The 22,281-nt window shown below is 45.7% G+C and overlaps 1 long non-coding RNA gene across 1 annotated transcript; it reads left to right on the forward strand.

Annotated features, from left to right (window-relative positions):
- The first annotated feature begins 6,299 nt into the window (after positions 1-6,299).
- On the forward strand, positions 6,300-21,085 carry LOC308634649. The gene is made up of 3 exons (XR_014019056.1): positions 6,300-6,432; positions 7,465-7,599; positions 20,926-21,085. It is a non-coding gene; the product is annotated as an uncharacterized lncRNA (long non-coding RNA).
- The last annotated feature ends 1,196 nt before the right edge of the window (positions 21,086-22,281 follow it).

Genomic DNA, 22,281 nt, shown 5'->3' on the forward strand with positions numbered 1-22,281 from the left:
TGCACATCTTGGTTGCCCCTGTTTTTGAGCAATTAAGAAAGCTGCTTAAAGTTTCATGTAAAAGGTTTTTGGTTGGATACAAGTTTTCAATGCAGTTGAATAATACCTTCTAGAATGGTCCTCGGTCATGAGCCGAGACTCTGATTAGCTTAGAAACTGCACAATTGTCTTCTGAAGTGGTAGTGCCTGTTCACCAGCCCCGAGTAAGCCCCGGATGCTCCTTATTATCAGCATGGAACAATTCCTTCAAGGGTCACACGGAAATCTAGAGGGAATTTAGCTTTTTCCTTTATGTAAAGGAAAGTGCATCTTTGAGGGCAAGATCATAGGGGTCAACAAATCTTACTTAATCAGCATGACATGGAAATGTTCCAGGGGAGAGCTTAGATGTTTCCTTAATTGAAAGACTTCTACAGAACAAAAGATGGGTAAGTAGCATTGTGGGTACATACCAACCCATCTTTCTCAAAATGTTCTTCGAGATTACCAACATCTTAAAACTGTCAAATTCAATGACATCTTTCAGGTCTGGCCTGGTTCAAGTTCTGAAGGCTTTAGCAAGGTCCTGGATGCAGGACCTTGGTCCTGTTTACTGTGTTCTATTTCAAGTCCATTCTTCTTAAATGTTTCATAACTTTTCTCCCCCAGAGGATTTGAAGGATCATGAGGACCCATGATAACCCAGATGACAGATCTGTGAACATGTGACCCGTGCCTCCCTGCTTTCTCTCAGGGTCCTGCTGTCTCCTGAGGCCTCCTAGTCTCAGGGGATCAATGACATGGCTCCCCTCTATCTTGGTGGAACAGTTTTTCCACATCCTGGCCTCTGGAGTCTCACTCTTGATTTACCAATGTATTTTCACCAAAGTAGTAATTTTTTCCTTCCTAGCAGTGATTCTGCCAAAAACATACATATTTTCTCTCTCTCGCAAATATTAATGACACTTTTACATAAGGAAGGCTGTCATGTCCACAACGAAGCAGACACATCAACACCAGGGCATTTGTGATTGTCCCGCTTTGCCCCAAGACGGCATGTCTACTTCCTGACAGTGCTGACCATTGCTCCTCAGAGAGGCAACCATCACCACGTAAATGAAAGCTGAGAAACAGGTCTCTGGTCTTGTCCAAAGACCCGTGTCTCAGCTCTGTGCAGGGCCCATTCTGTGACCAAGGACATTCACCACTTGTTCATTTTCCCCCTGAGGTTTCTTATTCACAAATTTGCTGGAAATTCCCACTCTATTCTTCATAACACATTATAGAATTTTTTTTTAAAGTTTGTGGGTGTTTTTAAATTGTCAAGCTGAGGTAAGTATAAATTCTTATATACTTAATTCTTTTAAGAACCAGTATAATAAGTATCTATCTTATGACCAATTCAAACAAATTGAACAGCTCCAAATCTAAAGTGCTTTTTAGCTTTCCATTTTAACCAAACACCACAGGAACCTCATGTTGGTGATAGTTAAAGATTTGTCCTACCATGGCCTCAAGTTATTTAAAAACAGGAATTACTTTCTGGATGGCCACACTCATTTGTAGAATCTAAATAGTTGATCCCATAGAAGTGAGGAGTAGGCCAGTGGTAACCAGAGGCAGGGAGATTAGATGGGGCAGGTTGATTGTTGGGTGCTAAGGTACTGTTAGACCAGAGTGAGGAGTTCTGGGTGTTCTCGTCCAGCAGGGTGACTGCAGATGATGACAATGCACTGTGTATTTAAAAATCTTTAGAAAGAAAAGTTGAAGTGTTTTCACACAAAGAAATGCTAATGCTTGAGCAGATAGGTATGTGCCCCCCTCTGAACATCACAGTGCCTGCATCAAATCGTCACATGGTCCCCCATGAGCATTCACAACTTCTATGTGCCAGTTAAAATAAATAAAAGCAGCTAAGAAAGAAGAATTTATGACTGTGGTAGGGTGTAGGGGTGGAGGTGAAGGGATGTCACCTCCTGGATATTCACAACTAGACAGGAGGATGAGGAACCCAAAGCCATACTGTGGGCACCTCAGGGTCCCAGGCACCTCGCACTTGGCCTCCACTGTTGTCCCTGCTGCTGAGCCTCATGGTTGCTCTGGAGCGTGACCCTGGGTGCTGGTTAGTCTGACTCCTGAACCGTTTATGGAATAATTTTGGGGAACGGCGTTGCTGCGTGAAGCCTTGCCTGGGGAGGGGACACAGGCACCTCCAGGAGGTGGAGGGCATCTTCCTCGCTTCAGCTCGCCGCCCGTCTCCTCTCAAAGTTCTTTGAGAATACTGGCCACTCCTGGGTGTATTTTTCCCCTTCCTACTGTTATTTCCACCAATCGGGGGAATCTGGGGCTGGGGGACACTCGAGTTGTAGAAGTGTTTGCTAGCAAGCTGCAGACAGGCCTATCTGTGAGGCCCGTCCTGGGAAATGACCCGATTTTGACAAACAGAGTTCATCATAAGTTACGTGGGAAGAAAACAGGTCTGCCTTCCTCCCACCCGTGTCCTTGGTCCCCGCGGTGGTGAGTGTTTTGGAGACACCAGCTCGTGACAGTGCCTTGTTCATGCCCGTGGGCTGCCCGACAATCACCACCGTCGGTACAGCTTAAACACAGTTGGCGCAGCTTTCTCGGGGTTCTGGAGCCAGCAAGGGGCTCAGGGGCAGCAGAGTCTACTTTCTGAGGCTTCTCCTCAGCTTGCAGACATGGGCATGAGTCCTCGCACCTGTGTATCTCTGTCCCCTCGTCTTTGAGGGACCTCGTCCTGTGGCATTAGACCGATGCTCATGGCCCCATCTGTCCTATTGACCTCTTTACAGGTTGTGGCTCCAAGAAAGTCACACGGGGGTCTGGGCATAAGGATGAATCGGGTGACATGATTCAGGCCGTCGCAGTGTGGTTATCCACGTAGGCCCTCACTCTGCTCAGAGTGGTTCCTCTCACCACATACTGGCTGGGTTTCCTGGATTCCCAGACTCAACCATGAGCATCAGGAGTCGGTGCCCACTGCCAAGGTCGTCTTTCATGGTACATTGTGGGTCCAGTGCTCATTTGTTCTTCTGATTCTTTGAAGCTAACTAGACTTTCAACTGTTTTCACTTGGGTAATGAGTTTGACATTGGCTTTTTTTCCCCCAAGATGGTAAGTGAACATTTGAAGATATAAGTACTTCGATGCAGTACTTCGATGTCCTGTAGTTTAAGATATTTTAGTCAGGAAATGAAGAAAGCAGAGGGAGAGGGAGGGAGGAAGGAAGGACCTCGGAAATGAGGTGGAGGCTTATGGAAGCAAGCAAGAATGTTACCTTTGAACAACTAAAGTGCCATCTTTAAGTTTTTTTTGGGAGGGGGCAAATGAAAAAGATCTTTTTCACACTTATCCTAGGAGGTCAGCATTACCCTCACACCAAAGCCAAACAAGGACACAACAATAAGAGAAAATAGACCGATACTGCTCAAAACAGATGCAAAATTTCAACAAAATGCTAGCAAACCAAATCCAACAGCACCTCCCAAAGACTATGTACGATGATCAAGTGGGATCCATCGCAGGGATGCAAGGAGGGTTCAACAGAAACAAGTAAAGACAGGTGATACACTAGATGCACATAATGAAGGCCCTAGTCCACGTGATCGTTTCAATATTTACAAAAAGACTCAATGAAGTCCAGCACCTCTTCATGATAAAACTCATCAACAGATGACGAATGTAGGGAACATACCTCAATAAAGGTCACAACAGCCTACGGAGAGCATCACGAGGAGCATTTCCTCCAAGATCTAGAGCTAGGCAAGGGTTTCCACTCACGCCACTCCAGTTCCAAAGTAGAATTGGAAGTATAAACTAGAGAAATTAAGGTAAGAGGCACCCAAACAGGAAAGGGGGAAGCCAGAGGAAAACCTAAAGACTCTACCTAAAGATTGTTAGAACTGATAGTCTAGTAAAACAAGGGGCACAAAATCAACAATAAAAAATCAGAAGCATTATACACCAAAATGATATTGCTGAAAAGCAATCAAGAAAGCAATCCCACTTGCAATGGGTACAAAAAAATAAGTTAATAAATGTAAGCAAGGAAAGGAAATACATCTGCATTGGAAATTACAAAATTACAAAACATCGATGAAACACACACACACACACACACACACACACACAGGGAAAGACTTCCTGTGTTCATTAGAAAAGTTAAAATTGTTAAAATGTTTACACTACCCAAAGTGATTTAGAGATTTAATGCAATTCCCATAAAGATACCAAAGTTATTTATAGAATTAGGAAAAAAACCCAAATTCATATGGAACAAAAAACCTAAATACCCCAAGCAATCTTAAACAAAAAGAACAAATCATGAGGCGTCACAATACCTGATCTCACTACAGGGATATAGTAACCAAGGCAGCTTGGTACTGGCATTAAACCTGACATACTACCAATGGAACAGGTTGGAGATTCCCAAAGTGAATCCACCTATCTATAGTCAATTAGTATTTAAGAAAGATGCAAAAAAAAAAAAACCAGATTGGAGAAAGGACAACGTATGGTTTGGGTACAAAGTGACTCCCCCAACTCCCGTATTAATGCAGAAATATTCAGAGGTGAATTAAATTATGATAGCTGTAACCAAGTCAGTTTATCCTAGTTTGAATGGACTGAGTGGTAAACGTGGGCATGGGGGACATGTCTGGGGGGAGGTGGTCTTTGAGGGCTTACACTGGATGGTGCATCTTTTCTGTGGCCCCTTCCCTGGTCTCTCTGCTTCCCAGCTGTGCCATGAGATGAGCCCCTTTGTTCTGCTGGGCTCTTCCTGCATGATGTGCTGTGGGCAGGAGCACAGGTCAGCTGACCAGGTGGGACTATGAAGAAAGGCACATGTTGCTTTTCCTTTGGGGACCTAGTGAGGGCTGGGACTTACTGAGTGTGAGGCAGGACTTGGGTTCTTTTGCCTTCTTTCTCAATACTTTTTCCCCCCATCAAATGGGTGTCAAAAATCCAAAGGTCCAATGTCTTATGCCATACTGAACTTGGTGGTTCTAGTCTTCAGTGTAAAAAGGCAATAATGAACGAGGTAATTTTGTGTGTGTGGTGTTGGGGATTGAACCCAGGGCCTTGTGGATTTGAGCAAGCAACTGAACTATATCTACAGCCCAGAGGTAACTTAATAGTTTACCTGAGCCACTTTGAAACTATAAACCGAGCTATAGTTAGGAGAAAGGATTTTGAAATGATAAGCATTGAGGTGCTGGAAATACTGTTTACTATTTTGTCATTGCATGTTGTATACGTGTATCAAAATATGACACTGTGCCCCATAAATATGCACAATTATATGCCAATTAAGAAAATGACCCAAAGGCGTTGTGGAGGGCAGGCTGGCCCACACCCTCTGTCCACCATTGAAACCCCTCCCTCTTCTCCTGGGAGCTGCCATTTTTGTGTGGACAAAGCCAGCTTCTGAGCTTCTTTTCTTGCCCTTTGTACAGTGGTAAGACATCCTCTTCAAATTGAAGACCTACAGTCTCACTGAGTTTCTTGGACATGAAGCTCTATTCAAGCTTAAATTATCATAACCTTCACATTGTTTAAGTCCAAGCTGCTTTAATTCATGGTAAAGAATGCACCTGCCTCTCCCTTTCTTTGCATTTCTAATTAGCTTCTGAGTTGAATAATGAGGTAAGTTCAACAGGCCCTGGGCCCTGTAGGCAGTTTTAGGAGATTCACTTGCTTTTGTTTGAGCTGGACTGGCCAGGGGCACCCGGAGTGAAAGCATTTCTCCACACTGTGGACTTATCAACAATGTACTAGAGAAATCATAGAATTTAGATTATACGACCAATATCTAGAAATATTATAATTTTAATGATTGCATTATTCACATTTATCTCAGAGTTCCAGATCATTGGTTTTCTTTTGAATTAATGCACTAGACCAAAACAATATAGCAATTCAGGGCCTTTTGGTTATTTCAAGGGCCATGCACTCGAAGTTTAGTGCAGTTTAGTCTTCAGTCAGAAAAAGCATTCTGTAACCTTCACCCATACCACCTCTGACCTGCAAACTGTGCAATAACAATTGTGCGGGAGGATGTACCTCTATCTAACTCAGCAGCTGGGGTGGAATACCTTCTATTTTGTTTGATTGAACAACTGAATACCAGCATTTCTGCTTGTGTAGGAATTCACCGTTTTCTCAGCCAGGAATGTTTTACAGAGCTCCCCATCTGGGATTGCTTAAGCCTCTGCAGTGGCACAGCACTCTAAATTCGATGTGTCTTATTACAAGTCCTTGACAAGCATCCTAATGCCATGACAGCAGCATGGGAACTGGAGACCCAGGGACTAACTGGCTTGAATCCCAGCTGTCTTCATTTTAGATGTACATCTTGAGCAAGGTCTCCATTCCCTGGGTCCTGGTTTCCTGATCTGTGAAGCAGGAATGCTGATCTGTGGCAGCGTTGAGGTGAGAATTAGAGATAAGTTTAGAAAACATGTCACTCAGTTCCTGTGCAGGGCAGTATGGTAATTATTCATACCTCCATGTCACCTTCATGAGACTGGAGCTGACCAGGGCAGAGCCATTTCTGTCTTGTTCCCTTTCATTTAATCTCATTGCTTCACAGTGTGTTTTACTCATAGATGTTAATGTTCATATGTTTTGATTAAGAAAAATCAATTATTGAATAAATAACCTACTCCCCACCCCCTATAAATGAACAGTAAAATCTGGGAGGCTCTTATTTCTGTTTTCCTGCCCTGTATCAGTTTCTTTCTACCTATAATACAGCTGGTAGCTTGATAAAGGACCTGTCATATGCTTTGTTAGACTCTTTATCTAGAAGAATAAGGTACTTTTTGCACACATGAAGTAAACAGAGAATGGCAATGCCCATAAAGGATTTGTTTAGTACCTTTTCTGGGTCCACAGTTCCCATTACATCAGCTCAGTGGCTCCATGCACTTGATGTCAACAAGCCTAGTAGCTAAACTGGACTCCAGGTAGACAATTCACATCAGAGTGATTAGAAGTGAAGAGGTTATTTCTTTCATTCCTTATGGGTAAATGGTCTTTGTGAGAGGTTGTTACATTTTTTAACTTAGAAATACAATGTGTATTTCCTAATAACAGGACCAATCATTTAACAACGGCAGTCATTACTTCCACCCCTGTTCTTGGGCTCAGTGTCACCCTGCCTACTGGTGTTGCAGGAAAAGCTGGGGGCATGCCCTTTACTTCCTCCCCACCTGTAGTGGGTGTCCTCTCCCTTGGACTGGTGTTGACGAGGGAGCTGAAGGCAGGGTGACAACTGGAGAGCTGTTCCGTCCAGTCTCTGCTGACATGGACTAACCTCATCGGACAAAGCTCCAGGAGAAAAAAAAAAAACTTGCACCTGCCCAGAGGTGGTGTGTGCCCTGGAGAATGGCAGACAGACTCCAAGGGTTTTCTCTTCCTGCGGTGTGCCATGTGTGGAGTAACCTGATCTTGCTGTTCTAGGAAACTGGAACAAGAGCTGGTAACACAGGTCTGTGGAGGAGAGAGGGAATCCTCAAAGGAAACACCCCAAGAATGGACTTTCCACTGACCCCCCAAGTGTGCTGAGGAAATCCCCGAGAGCATGGGCATCATCAGGTGAGTTATTGAGAACAGATGTTAAAGCACTGGCTTGCGGCTTGGCAGGGGCTCCGCAGCCTGGTTGCAGAGCACCTGAGGCAGGGCACCTGAGGCAGCAGTGGAGGACACTGTGGAGAAGGGGTGCCAGGCAGTGAGGCGCTCGGAGGGGTTAGCTGAGGGACCTGGTCCTGCTCAGAGGACAGCCAGGAGGAAGTGTGAGGGAAACTGAAGAGCAGAGATAGGAGTCCACCCTCTCCCTTTAAAAACAAGGGGAGGGAAAGCAGGTCACCACCCGCCCCCCCCCCCACTTTTTAAATAGTTTTCTTTAGATAACCTGCCCACTCTTTCTTGGAAATGTGAATCATTTCAGGTATGCTTCTTGCTGCCCAGCCCAGGCATTTTTCCTGAGGACCTGTGACAAGTGGCCATCTGTGTGGGGGAAGCCTGCAGCAGGTAGTGCCTGGCTGTAGCTGGAAACTGCTTCCTGTGACCAGGACATTCAGAGAGACCAAGAGATGACACTCAGAGCGACCAAGAGATCTTTATTGCAGCCGTGTCTGACAGGGGAGGAAGAGAGAAAGGGGTCGGGGAGAGGGGAGGAAAGAGAAGGGAGAGTTTTTATAGCCCAAATGGGGTCTTTGGGTCTGCAGGGTGCCTTGTTGGCTACAGTGATTGGATCGTACAGCAGTTACTAAGGGTGTCATCTTCTGCCTTCAGGCAGATGGGGCAGGGGTCAGATGTGGGTTTCCATTGCACCAGATGGGTGGGGGGAGTGTTCAGCAGTTGAGGCAACCAAGCGAGAAGGAATCAGACAGATGGGGGTTGAGTGTTCAGCCCACCCTGCAGCTAACGTTTGTTTATCCTGCTCCACAACTAACAGGGCAATTGGACCAATCAATATTGCTTAGTCAGTATAACCTGGGCCCCAGAACACTGTAGTCAAAATGAAGAACACATGCATCTCGTCTTTGAATACTGATTCTTTTGTAACTCGAGTTTGTAGTTTTGAATTTGAATTTGTAACTTTCTGTCTTCAAATATTGTTTCCAGGTTTTATTGGTACTTTATAGTTATACATTGTGGTGGGATTCTTGTTATGTATCTGTACGTGCACATGAAATAACAATGTAACTTGGCTAAGACCAATCCCTACTATTTCTCCTTTCCCTTCCTCCCTCCCCCTGGTCCCCTTTCAACTTTCATGAGTGAAGCCAGAATTGGGCAGTTAGGCAAGGGTCAGAGGAGACACTGAAAGCCTGATGACTTGCCGGCAGAGTGGCAACCGCCTGTAATCCCAGGGCTTGGGAGGCTAAGGCAGGAGAATCCCAAATTCAAAGCCAGCCTCAGTGATCGTGAGGCACTAAGCAACTGAGACCCCACCCCTAAGTAAAATATGAAATAGGGCTGGGGAGGTGGTTCAGTGGTTGAGTGTCCCCTGAGTTCAATTCTTGGTACCCCGCCCACCCACCCAAAAAAATTTGAGATGCTGATGTCTTCAGAGCCCTTCCCTCCACCTTGTCATAACCTGCCCCAGCTCCAACTGGCTGCTAAGGTCACCTGTCCCAGGGATGGTCTCTCCCTACAAGGAGTTAATTAAGTCCCCTTCCTGCCCCTGAATTGCTCTACCTTGGCCCCTCCAGCCCATCTGCTTCTACCTTTTGGTCATCCCACCAACATCTCCTGGGCTGATCCTGTGGGCAGGAAGGAGAGGGATAAGGAGCAGAGCAGGAGAACAAAGGAAGCCTAGGACCTATGAAGAGGTAGGACACCTTCACTTCCTGGGATGCCATGGGACCAGGTATGGTTCCTTTTCCCTCCCGGGAGAAGTCTATGCAACCCCTTTTAAATACACCTGCTTCATATACTTGCCTCTGCGTGCTTCTGTAATGTCATACCCGTAACTGTGGACACCTTAACTTTGCTTTCTCCTCTCTAGCTTTCACATATGAAAAAACATGACCCTCGACTTCCCGAGTTTGGTTTATTTTGCCTAACATACTGTTTTCAGGTTCCATCCATGGTCCAGCAAGTGACAAATCTTCATTTTCTTAAAATATTTTCATCAAATTTTCAGATCTTTATCAATCTTCAATTTCTTTTTTATGCTTTTCTTAGTTGTTTTAATTTTCTAAACAGACTGAAGTAGAAAAATATTATCCCTCCTCAAAAAAAAGCTTCACAATCTCTAGTTTTTCTTCACTCTTCTTGTTACAAAGTAGCAATATAAATTTTAAAAATAAATTAAGCAACAAGTGTAAATCTTTCTCCTCAAGTTCTTAATAACACTTAGATATTTTAACAAGTCTTTTTAAGAGGTTCTATATGTAAAAAAAATCATTTGTAAAACATTCTGTTAGGCTTTTATGTCGAACATCTTACTTGGTTGCAGTAAGCCAAATTACTTTGCTAAATTGCTTTCAGCCTAATCATATGCTATTTCTTAACCCAGTGCCTGGTGTAACTACTACCAATTAATTGAAGTAAACTTAACAGGTTCTTTTTCATTAGGGAGATTGTCATTAGGGATGATAATCATTTGCTTGGAGTTTGTAAGAAGAAAAGTCAGAACTGGAAAAACAGTTTCCAACGTGCAGAACATTACCCACATCTGTGCTTGTTTAAACATCTAATGCCGGAGGTAGGTGCAGCTCAGTGCTAGTGCACGTGCCTAATGAGGAGGAGGGCCTGGGTTTGACTCCCAGTATTGAAGAAGGACTAGACAAGAAATAAACATGAAATCCTAAGCCTTGGGCAGCACCTTGCATAGATAAGGGATGCTTGGTGCAACCCATGGTAGTAGAGATTACTATCCAGAAACCAAGCTTCCAGCAGCAGGAAATTAAGATTCTGTTTTCCAGAGAAGAAAGAAGGCCCAATAAAAGGTGAGCGATGATCTATTTAAGGTAGCTGTGCAGTATGAAGGCATTTTAAGTTGCTCTTTCATCTAACTTTAATATTAGAAGAAATACTTTTCTTCACTAAGCATGACTTAAAGCTTCATGGCCTCATTCTCATTGCTTAAAAAAAGAGGATTTTTTCTGGTGGTTTAATCCATAACAGGGAGCTGTTGAAGGCCTCAGGAAACTTGGCTTCGAGTCTATCCCGATTCTCCATTTCCCACATAAAAGGCTGCTCTAGGTCTTCCCGAGGGCTGCCACTAGGTGGGGGACAATGACAAGGCCTGTTTCTTCATTCTTAAGTGGCCAATAGAAGGAAGCTGTGCTGGGGACCTCTTAGAACAGCCAATTGTCCTCTGAAAACCAGGAACTGGTCACTTAGTCAAAGGTGGGATTGCCTCTGTGGCACCTGCTGTTGTGGGTAGCCCTGGCTGGCTCCTGGCTCCTGCTTTGTGCTGCTACGAGATCCTTCCAAGTGTAACCGAAGGGCAGCAGAAAATGACCGCCAGGCTGAAAGCAGGTGGAGGGAGAAGGCGTGCAGGGTGTGTTGCCACCCTGAAGGCCCAGGAAGGGAGACCAAGGTTTTCCCTCTCCAAGGCCGAGAGGGTCTTGAATGCAAAGCCCCTGATATATCTAGCCCACATGGGTTCTGGAACTAGACAAAAGATGGCTGTGGTGGTTTATTTAAGGGGGTCCATCAAAGGCAGGGATGAGGTTTCAGGGGCAGAGTCTTCCTTCCTGGTGTCTGGCAGTCGGCAGGTTGATCGACATCTTGGCAGGTCACGGCCATCTCTGGGGCAGTGTCGGATCTTTGGCAGAGCTTGAGGGGGAAGCTCGCCTGCGTCTGGTGGTCGATCCCTGAGGGGGTGCCACGGGGAGTTCCCAGTGCCAGACTGATCCCTTCATGAGGCTACTGTGTGCAACATTCCACACACAACCCAAGGACTCGTGACACCCCAGGAATCACCTGCCTGCCCCACCCTACATGAAGCCTATATAACCCAGACCCTGGCTTCAGCGCGTGGCCATTTTCTGCCCTGAAAAATGTGCCACACCAGGTTCCACCAATCGACTCCACTGCTGAATCCTGAATAAAGAACAGCTTGCTGATCCGAGGTTGGCTTCCCGTCTGCCCCCTTCGTTAATGTGTGTCATTTGTCCTAACACCCCCAGCCCTTTTTATTAGTTGTATTTTGTTTGTTTGTTTGTTTGTTGTTTTGAGACAGGGTCTTTCTCAGTTGCTGAGGCTGGCCTCAGACTTGTAACCCTCTTGCCCCCATCCCCGAGTCACTGGGGTGGCAGGTGTGTGCCACCTCCCTGGCTGGTGGGAGTGGCTTTAACCCTCCAGGAGTACAGAGCTGAAGCAGTGGATGGGGACGTGAGTGGAAGGTCCTGGGTGGGAGTGGAGGGAGGGGTTCACCGCTCGGAGGGTGAGCTCCTCTGCGTAGGGAAGGCAGAGGCGGGACAGAGATGCTCCCGATCTTGTCAAAGTGTCATGGTAGAAACTTGGAAATACCATGCTGAAATCTGAACCCTTGGGTCGTTCAAACTCACTGTGCTTTCTCTTTCTTTGAGTAAATGTTGATATTTTTTAGAACAGCTCTTAATTTACAGGGGAAAAAAAGAAAATAGTGCAGAGTTCCTCACATACTCTGCACCACGTGCTACAACTAATGAACCAGCACTGATGTGTTTCTTAGTGTTTACTTACTGTGCTTTCTCTGCCAGGACCCCCACTAGAATCGACAGGTCCTAATCCACTTTGTGTGGTTCTCACAGAATATCCCAGCCTGGGTAATCTATCATCAACAGGGTTGGATTTGCTCATGGTTCCGGAGTCTGGGAAGTCTAAGACTGAAGGGCATCTCGCCTCTGGTGGGGAGGCTTCTTGCTGTGGGGTAGCATGGTGGGGGGATCACAGGACCAGAGAGAGGGCAGGAGGCCAGCTCACCCCTACAGCAGGAACCCACCCCTGGGTGGCCCACTCCCACTACCACGGCAGACCCAGTGACCTGAACTCCTCTTAGGCTCTCCTCTCCGCCCCGTCCGTCCTTGGGGTCACAGGAGCCTGGGAACTCGTTCCACCAGGCTGTGGGGTCCCCTTTGGCCCCCCTGGGCCAGCTCCTGCATCCTGGCCTCGAGGGTTGTGAGGACATTGCCCAGGTGCTGTGCAGCCTGTGCCCTGTTGGGCGTGGTCTTGTTTTTCTCGTGAAAAAACTGGAATCCTGGGTTGCTGGACAGAAGACTGCAGGTGAAGTGCCACTTGTGGTGTCACGGGAGCGTACACATTGCCAATGTGACTTAGGACTGCTGAGTCGGCCTCCTTCCTGGGCACCTGTGCAGAGGGAAGTCCCGCTCCACTTCTTTGAGGGCAAAGTATCTACTTAAATTACTTGGAATTCTTCTGTTTGGAAGATTTGCCTCATATCCTCTATTTATTTATTCAGATTTTTATTTATTTCAGTCAGTTTTTTGTATGGATATTTACTTTAAACTTTGGGTTATAACCAGTGCTATATTTTAGTGCTGAAATTATTCTAGCTGTGGCTAGATGGTCTCTGTACTCTTCTGGCATGCACATGTGCACTATCTACTTTTTTTCTCATATATATGTCTGGAAACAATGTCTGGCCAAGGGGGGCCTCCTAAAATTACACTGGTTTTTTTTGTATTAAGCATTGAATTCAGGGGGGTTTATCCATGAGCCACTTTTTATATTTTTATTTGGAGATAGATTCTGGCTAAATTGCCAAGGCTGGCTTTGAACTCACCATCCTCCTGCCTCAGCCTCCCAAGCCACCGGGATTACCGGTGTGGACCACTGTCCTCGGCTACACTGGGGTCTTTGACACCTTGACTCATGTCCAGTCCATGGATACCACCTGCTCTGAGATGCATTTCTGTTTTGTATGTCCACCAGGGCTTCTTCCTCCTGCAGGAGCTGTTTTGTTACTTGGTGCATAAGTATTTACACTTCTTACATCTTAGTATGAAATATGGAAAGTGGGCTGGGGATATGGCTCAAGCGGTAGCGCGCTCGCCTGGCATGCGTGCGGCCCGGGTTCGATCCTCAGCACCACATACCAACAAAGATGTTGTGTCCGCCGAGAACTAAAAAATAAATATTAAAAATTCTCTCTCTCTCTCTCTCTCTCTCTCTCTCTCTCTCTCTCTCTCTCCTCTCTCACTCTCTCTTTAAAAAAAAAAGAAATATGGAAAGTGACTAAATGATATTTAATTCACCTCAGTGAACGTTTTTGACCAGATTTCTGCTGGCCTGCTGTCTGGATCCCCATCCCAACTTTCCCATGGATGCTGTTTTCCTTTCACACTTTGTAGGCCCGTAAGCTCTTCTGAATCACTTTGTTTTGGGTGTCCCTCTTGTGTGTGGCTTGTGGCTGGCGCTTATTTTCTGAGATAAATTGATAATATTGATCTGGCTGATATGATAGGTCTCAATGGTCATTAGTTTGGTTCGATTTGGTGTGTTTCCCATTATTTCGTTTTGCTAAGACAGTGTTGTAAGGTTTTATTTGTTTGTTGTTGATGTCGAGCTATACTGTGTTTTAAAAGACCGTTATGTGATTTAGATTTAGTGACTGCCATTACCTCAGCTGCACAGAAGCCCCCCACCACTATTTCCGTTTAATATTTATCTCCCTTTCTAGACAAAATTGCTTTGAGGTGTTCAGAATGGCTACTCTGATTTGTCACATCCTTTTTGGAAAAGAATGGATAAGGCCTTTAACAAGGAAATCTGAATGTACCTGGCATTTTTAAAAAAGCCAATTACATTGGAAAGCATTATTTGTTCCTCAATAGTTGATTCTTTCAATATAAATATGTAAATTTAGGGAGATTATAATTAAAATTCCAAGAAAATTTATCCAATTTGGAATTGAATTAAATGGTTTTAAAGTTTATATGAAATGCCAACCTTTGGGAAGAGCCAAGACTCTTAAAACCAATTTACAGATGTCAGCCAACACTACCCAGCCACTGGGGTCGGCTCAGAATGGTGCTGGCACAAAGATAGATAAACAGATGAGTTTAACCACATAGTAAAGCAAACAGTTTTAACTGAGTAGAACCCAGAAGCAGGCCCCAGTACCCAGGAGATAAAATATTAGATAAAAATGGCCTTTTAGTTCTGTGGGAAGGAGCTTCCTGAACAGGGCTGAGTGGCAGCCTTTCCATAGGTAAGAGAGGGTCTCAGCATTCCTCGGGAGCCCCTTGGAGGGAAGGACACTGGGGGGCTGCCCAGCGGGAGCCTGGAGACCCAGGGGGTCCTTATGGGTCACAGCGCAGCAGAAGTCAAGCCTGAAGGCAAAATGGGGACTCCCTTTTTGTATTAAGTAGAAGAAAAGCCAGCATATGTGTGTCAGTGGAGGTGGGCGGAAATGCCAAGACTTACTGCAGGGGAGGGACTGAAAGTGGCAGAGGACGGGGCCAGAGCTTGGGCAGACCCAGGGGAAGTCAGAGCTCCAGAACCCGCACAGCCCTCAGTCACTGAGGGCGCAAACCCCTCCCTCAAACTTGCTAGCTCCCCTCAGGTGCCCAGCCTCAGGAGTCCCTGTGAATGTCCTGTGCTGCTCCCCAGATCCCCTCCCTCCTGCTCCAAGGTCCGGCTGCCCTGGCCACTTCCCTCTGCACCTGTGTTTCTCCTACTTTCAACGTGCTCCCTTCCGGTTTCCAGAGCCAGTTCTCTTTTCAGGACTCCTTTTAACCTAACCTGGCGGGTGCTCTCTAGGAAGGGACACAAACAGGGACCCTGAAGATGGCCTGTTCAAAGCCAGCCCCACCGCTAGGGGTCTGAGGGAGTCCAAGCCCTGCCCTGGTCTGCAGCGGGGCGCAGCTGTGGTGGGTGCTCCGTCCCAGCTCTAGTGCAGCTGCTGTCAGATGGCAGGCGGGCGCAGCTGCCACACCAGGCGGGGACTGTTTGGTCAGGACGGCCGGCCGGGTGTAAATCCTTCAAAGTCAGAAGCAGATTGGGTTTAAAGTCGATTCAGACTGTGTCGTGCAAAATGTCTCTGCAAGATCCAGAGTGCACGCAAGTCCGAAGGCCTGGCACCATACCCACCCCTGTTCCTGTTTTCGGGGCCCCTCCTCTCCTGTGTTCTCTAAGCTGTGTGGAGACAGGAAGGTCCAGGAGGCAGGGCCTCCCCTGAGGCTTTCTCCTGGTACCCTGTCTACTGTTAGGAGTGAGCGTGTTGTTCTCACTTTTGATTTTTCAAATGCTCTAAAAGGAATGTTTACTCTTATTTTATGCTTTGTTCCCAAGTCGTTGATTCTCAGAATTATTTTATGAATCAGGACTCGGAGCATTCAGGAAGATGAAGGGATTTTCCCGAGTCACAGAGCGGGGCGGTGAAGAGTCTGTACTTTGACTGAGTGTATAGGACGGCAAGGACATGCTTCTCCACACTTCCTGCTCACCAGGCCCCGCAGCTGGCTGCAAGGGAGCCCTGTGAGAAGCAGGAGCCTTAAACACCCAGGCTTTGGGTCTGTCGTCTTGATGGAGTTGGAGGAGTCACCCAGGCATTCTGATGGGTGCCCTGAATCAGAGGACATTGACGCTGACCTTTGGTTTCTCTCTCTGGCCCCTTACTGACCAGATTTAAAATCTGATTGTCATTAGGTGCTTACTTAAGACAAGTCACTTCAGTTCTCTAAACCTCCATTTATTCCCTTCTAAATTGTTGCGTTCTACACATTAAACAAAAATTGATAAAAACAGAGAGAGAACAACTATGAAGTTAGTGATGGTCGCATCATATTCACCCCTCAGATCTTTAGAGCTTTTAGACCCTGAGAAGCTTCTATGTTGCCCTTCAACATTCTTGGGTGAAGATGGCAATTGACCCAAAGAACATGGATCTAACAGTGGAATTTTATATTACAGTAAACAAAGGGAAGAAAGAACTCTTGAGTTGCGAGATCTTCTTGGAACACTCTTGGACCTCAGCAAGTTGGCATCTGAGTTTTGGCTAGCCTCCATGGAGGGGCGCCGTGAAGAGGGAAGGACCGTAAAGAAGGAAGGGCGCACCTGGGGGGAAGAGAAGGAGGAGCACTCGAAGAGTTAGAACGAAAACATACAGCACTGCGAGAAAAAACAAGAAATGTGTCATTAAATAAACCATTCCTGTGAAACAAGTTTGGGAACTCTTAGAGGTTCATTGCCATTCTTCTTGAGTAGTGTTAATGATAATTGCTTCATCCTCTTGGCCTGATGTCAACACAGCCACAAGGGACATGGATCATCTGGGCTGGTGTGAAGATGAGGAGCCACCTTGGGTGGGAAGGCAGAGGTGCTGGCAGCTCCCTCAGCTGTTGACAAGAGACTGGCAGAGGGTGCAGTGCTGGGATCATGTCCCTGTAGAGACCAGGGGCATGGTGATTGGTCTGGAGGGAAGTCCTGCCACTCTCTCTTTAGGTGCAGCAGACTCTGCCAGGATACGGAGCATCACCCACCCCAGTTCCTCCTCTTGCCCCTGGGGATAGCTTTCTTTTTCTTAAGAGCCAAAGTCTCCTCTGCACTGCTTCAAGGAGTCTGGAATTCCCAGGCTGCCACAGGACAAAAGGAAGGTCATCCTGCTGCTGGGATTTCTTAGGCTGAAAATACAACTCAAAGTCTTTGTCAAGTTTACCTCTTTCTTCAATAATCCTCCCAGAGCTATGCTACTTAAAGTCAAAATGGAGCCAGAACTCATTTACACTCTCTCCAGAGACTCTCAGAGGTCTCTCAGCTGAGGAAGGCACTTTTGTCCAAAGTGATGACAAAAATGTCCAAGACTACATTGTGTCAGAGAAGTCGACTTGAGAGGTGGCTGGCACAGTCTGAAATTTGGTGTCTAGGAAACAGGCTGGTAAAAGGTCCTGTCATTGGGACCCAGTGATTGAACAACCACCCACGAGAGCCTGAGAGCAGCTAGGAGAGAGGGGCTCAGCTTCCTCTTCCTCGGGGTTCCTCAGGCAGGGGGTAGCCCACAGTGGGGGAAGACTCACAAGCAAGACCGACAGACACACTGTCCTGGTCCCTTGCTTTCATCTAATGGTTCACTTGGGTGACACATCAGCTTTTATTTAAACTTCTCAATAGAAAATTGGGATGCAAGAGCTTTTCTAAAAGCTTCACGTCTCACTCCATCAACCCTCATGTCTGAGTGAGTGTGAGATGTTAGCCTGACAGTGCTCAAGATGGAAGCACCACGGCCCCTCCCCAGGAACAATCTCAGCAGTGTTGCTAGACCCGTCTCTGCAGAACAGACCCTGGATGTAGGCAGACATTTGTTAAATTTTAATCCAGCTCTTCCTTGTGAGTGGTCAGCAGCCAGGAAGCGACTTTGACAGTCTCTTCCATTCCCCACATGTTCCTATCATATTCTTTGTTTTGATTGTTTTTGCTGCAGATGAAAACAGAGGGTCATGTAGAAGGGACAGTTCACCTAGGAGGGACGATGACCCAGCTATCCTGAACTCCATGAGACAAGACCATGCAACCATTTGCTCCAGATGCTTTTTATACAGAAGCAGGTGGATTCAGGCGGGAGGAGGGACAAAGAGTCTGTAATTGTCAGCTATGAGTTAACTGACCACACAAGTTGACTCTAATACAAGGGTAAACTCTTTATTTCTTTAGCTGAGTTTACTCTCTCCACCAGCTGTTTGAGGACTGCACGTGCAAAATTACAAGCCCAAGTCCTGCTGTCTAGGTCCCACATCTTTAAGACTCATCCTAAAGGACTCTGTGCAATTGTGAACCAAATTTTAATTGACAGCCTCGTAGGTGCCAGGCCCTGTTCTGGTGTGAAGAGATGAAACAGGAGGTGAAACTGACAAAAACATCTGCCAAAGGAGTTGATGTCCCAGTAGAGAGGCAGACAATAAAGAGCTTGAATAGATAAAACACGGAGTCCGTGAAACAGTGATGCTTCGCAGAAAATGTGGGCAGAGAGAGGGCTCCTGTGTATGAAATGTCAGAGCGGGCATCAGGAGTGAGTGTGAGGTTCAGGAGAGGGAGGTTCAGGGAGGCCACGACTTTTGAATGGAAATTGGAGGAAGTGAGGGACATGGTGCTTGGCTGCAGGAGGAGGCCGGGGGGTTAAGCAAGTGGCTAAGTGTTGGGGTGCAGGGCGCCTGTCAGTGTGTGGAGGGACAGTGTCAGGGTGAGGCTCTCCACACGCCTGGAGAGGGCAGACAGAGGAGGTGACGACCTCAGGATGAAGTCAGATAGGAAGCCTGGCCTCTTCTGTCAGATGGGACTCTCTCGTTGAGGAGTCATGAGATCTGACCGTGATGTGAGAACACACAGAGAAATAAATAGAGAAACTGAGGCAGCAGGGGGGAAGGAGTTAGAGATGCACTGAGGCAGGGTGCAGGGCAGTTGCTCTGAGGACAGTGACAAGAGACAGCACAGGTCTCTAACAGAAGCCTGGAGATGAGGGGCCAGAGGAAGAGACACCTAGAATGGGTGTAGGCCAGAGTCACAGTCACCTGAGATTGGACATCATGGGCTGGGACTGCGGGGGACCCACAGGGGCCCTTCCTTTTGGACATAAGCTATTGATGCTGGCATAGTCACACGTGGAGGACCAGTGGACATCTACTTCTGAAGCCTGGGGGACAGTCTGAGCTGAGGACGTAAATATGGTAAATATGGAACTCACCAACAAACTGGCATTATTTAAAGCTACCAAACCGAATGGCACCTTCAAGAGAATTAGTTAGATTTTGCAAAAGTCTTCATCAGAAGAGACAAAGGCAGGGATTGGAGCAGAGGCGTGGCCAGTCAGAGGGTACAGAGTAGGTCAGCAGGAGTCTCTGGGTGTCAGAGAAAACCAGGCTCTGCCTTGGGAGCAGCTCTCTCAGACACAGTGGGCCACCTGGCTGGGGAAGCTCAGCACTGGGAGGGGACTGCATGCTGCTGTGGAAGCCATGCCTGCCCTGTTTAGAGGGGGGAAGGGGTGAGGCGGGGAGAACAAGATGTTCAGTCACAGCCCTTGTGCTGGCACAATATTGTCACAAAAGTAAATACATACACTTAAGCATATTTAAATATGAAATTAATATACTTATATATTAAAATATATGAAATCATATATGTCATGTGTATATGTGTGTATACATACATATTTACCTATTCAACAAAAATATTGCTCCCACATCTGCACCATTAGTTATCTCTGGTGTACATGAAATTTTCCGTATCAATGATTGTGAGAACTTGGAGTTGACTCTTACAGTTACTTATCAGACTAGCAGTCCATTTAAAAATATTGTTAACAGGGCTGGGGATGTGGCTCAAGCGGTGGCGCGCTCGCCTGGCATGCGTGCGGCCCGGGTTCGATCCTCAGCACCACATACCAACAAAGATGTTGTGTCCGCCGAGAACTAAAAAATAAAAAAAAAAATATTAACATTTATAATTTTAAGATTTTAAAATAATTGCATATCCCAGAATATTGTTAGTATCTTAAGACATTGTCACTGTTTACCTTAAAGAAACTACTGTGGGTTGAATTTGACATGAGCATTTCTTATGTTTTTATACATGGGCATTTCTTTGCTGAATATAGTCAGATATTTATTATTGCCCAAATCAAGTGCAATAATTTGTGATGATGGTGGTTTATGTATAAACAATTAAGAAAGTTCAAATTGTTAATAGATATTTTGAAAAGTAATGGTGAAAGTAGCAGTAAGAGCATTAACTAGGTATCACTAGAATGACAACTGTTTAATATTTGAATGAAGAAATAAATTAAAATTTAAATAATTATATGAGGCAGCATAATATGATTTACAAATCCCCGATGTAAACTCTGAGAAATTATATGTAGTATTCATAATATAAAAGATAATTTTTAAAAATCTATATTTTTCTTCAGTTTCAAAATCTGTTTTGGCCTTTAATTTTCTAAGTAAATATTCCATCTAGGCATTCTTGATAGCTTATAAAATTGAAGTAGAAGCAGAATATATGCTTCTTCACTTCAAAGTTTGAAAATATGCCCAAAAGTTTATAAAAACATCAGAGATACATATGATTTAATCTATGCAGAATAAGAAATATACGTATTGGTAGAAAAAAAGGAGGTGTCTATAAGTGAGAACTTGAGTGGAAAAGGAGCAGTTATCTGCTGTCGCTGAGGCGTGGCCCACTGCCTGCGGAGAAGTCTGCAACTGTGCGAGGAATTCTGGCTCCTGTGGTCACCTGTCAAGCCTTTAGAAAGAAGCCACTCCAGTATCTAAGAATAACATGCTTGTATCTTGAAATTGATATTTTAGGTGAAAAAGAGTAGGCTTTGGGTTTTGAGCACAGAGAAAAGATATTCTTTGTGCAGTTTTGCACAATTCATAAGAAGGTTAGACACTGGCAAGTACTAAGTAGATATTTTCTTGTTAAGAAATAACAATTTTATAATCATCTGTTTTCCTCTTTTACCAGAAATGGTCGTGATCCTGAAATCAGGATTCTTACAGAATTTGATGAGACCACTGAAGGTGCATTCAGGACAATTTATCTCCATCATTATTCATCCATCCTACCATGAAGGTGCATTTGTCAACTCCATCAGGGCTTAGTTATTTGCAGAAAACAAAAACAGAACGAGAAGCAGCTCTGTTATATTGTGAGAATCTCCACATGATCTTCTAGCTGTACTTGGATCACTGCCTCCTTATTTAGAGTGTGTGGTGCTCGAAATAGTATCTGGGACAACTGGTTGCAGTTCATCAAACCGCAGCTGTTTGGGCGCAGACTTCTGATGGACGTCATCTGTGCAGTTGTTGATTCCTACCATAGCAGAGGGTCCTTTTAAAATTCGCATATTCCAGAGCATTGATCCTTTCATGGGGCAGGGTGTACCTCTAAAAGCCCCCCAGTACAGTGACACAATATAATGAAGCATGCCAATGACGTGAGTGAATGGAGTACCACTAGAAGGACCAACAGGACAGTCCTGGGCACATAGCTAATCACAGAACAATGAGGGATTGCTGCACAGTCAGGGGAACACGGCAGAGTCTCAAGGAGATTTATAAACTGCATTTACTGTGATGCACTCGGCAGACACAAGCCGCGGCCTTCTCGCTGGGCCTGGCTGACTTGACCTGGGCCTCGGGCGTCCTGCCGAGCGCATGCACCTAACTAAAATGACCTCCCACAGTCCTTGCTGCATACAGTCTTTGGAACACGTGCTGTTTTCAAATTTTTCTAAATGTGAGGACGAAGGCTCACATGGGACAGAGTAGTGACAAATTACCCACTCATCAGTCCTTGTAGGTTCACAATATAAAATTAAGAGTTTCAATAAAGTCAAAGTACAAGACTGAAAACCAGCAGAGGGTAGAGGAGTGAAGGCTATTCCACGGGTTGATCCCACATCTACACAGTGAAGCCCTCCCCATAGTGGGTCAGAGATATCACCTTCCTTCCAGAAAGACAGCACTGTCAGGTTAAGGCAGTGATTTAGAACCACAGATGGACTGGTGTCACTGTTTTTAACTCTGAGTGGAAGTGACATGGCATCTGGTGTGACACGTTATTAGAAAACTGTTTTTGTAGCTATAAAATTATGTAACTAGAAGGTGCGTCACCATCAGCAAAACATTAAGAGCCGCAGCTCTCTGGAGTATCCACACGTTTGCTCTGGGTTAGTTCCTGCTGGTGCCATTTTGCTAAGTGCTTTGTGCTCGGCTGAGGGAGGGATGTGCTTTAACCTCACAAGGGGTTCTCTGAGGTTCCTCCTTTCTTTTGCATTGTCCCCACCTTTTAGGGACTTATTGTCACTGGTTTCAAATG

This window comes from Spermophilus citellus (genome assembly GCF_964194105.1).
Source record: "Spermophilus citellus genome assembly, chromosome: 15".
NCBI classification, from domain to species: Eukaryota; Metazoa; Chordata; class Mammalia; order Rodentia; family Sciuridae; genus Spermophilus; species Spermophilus citellus.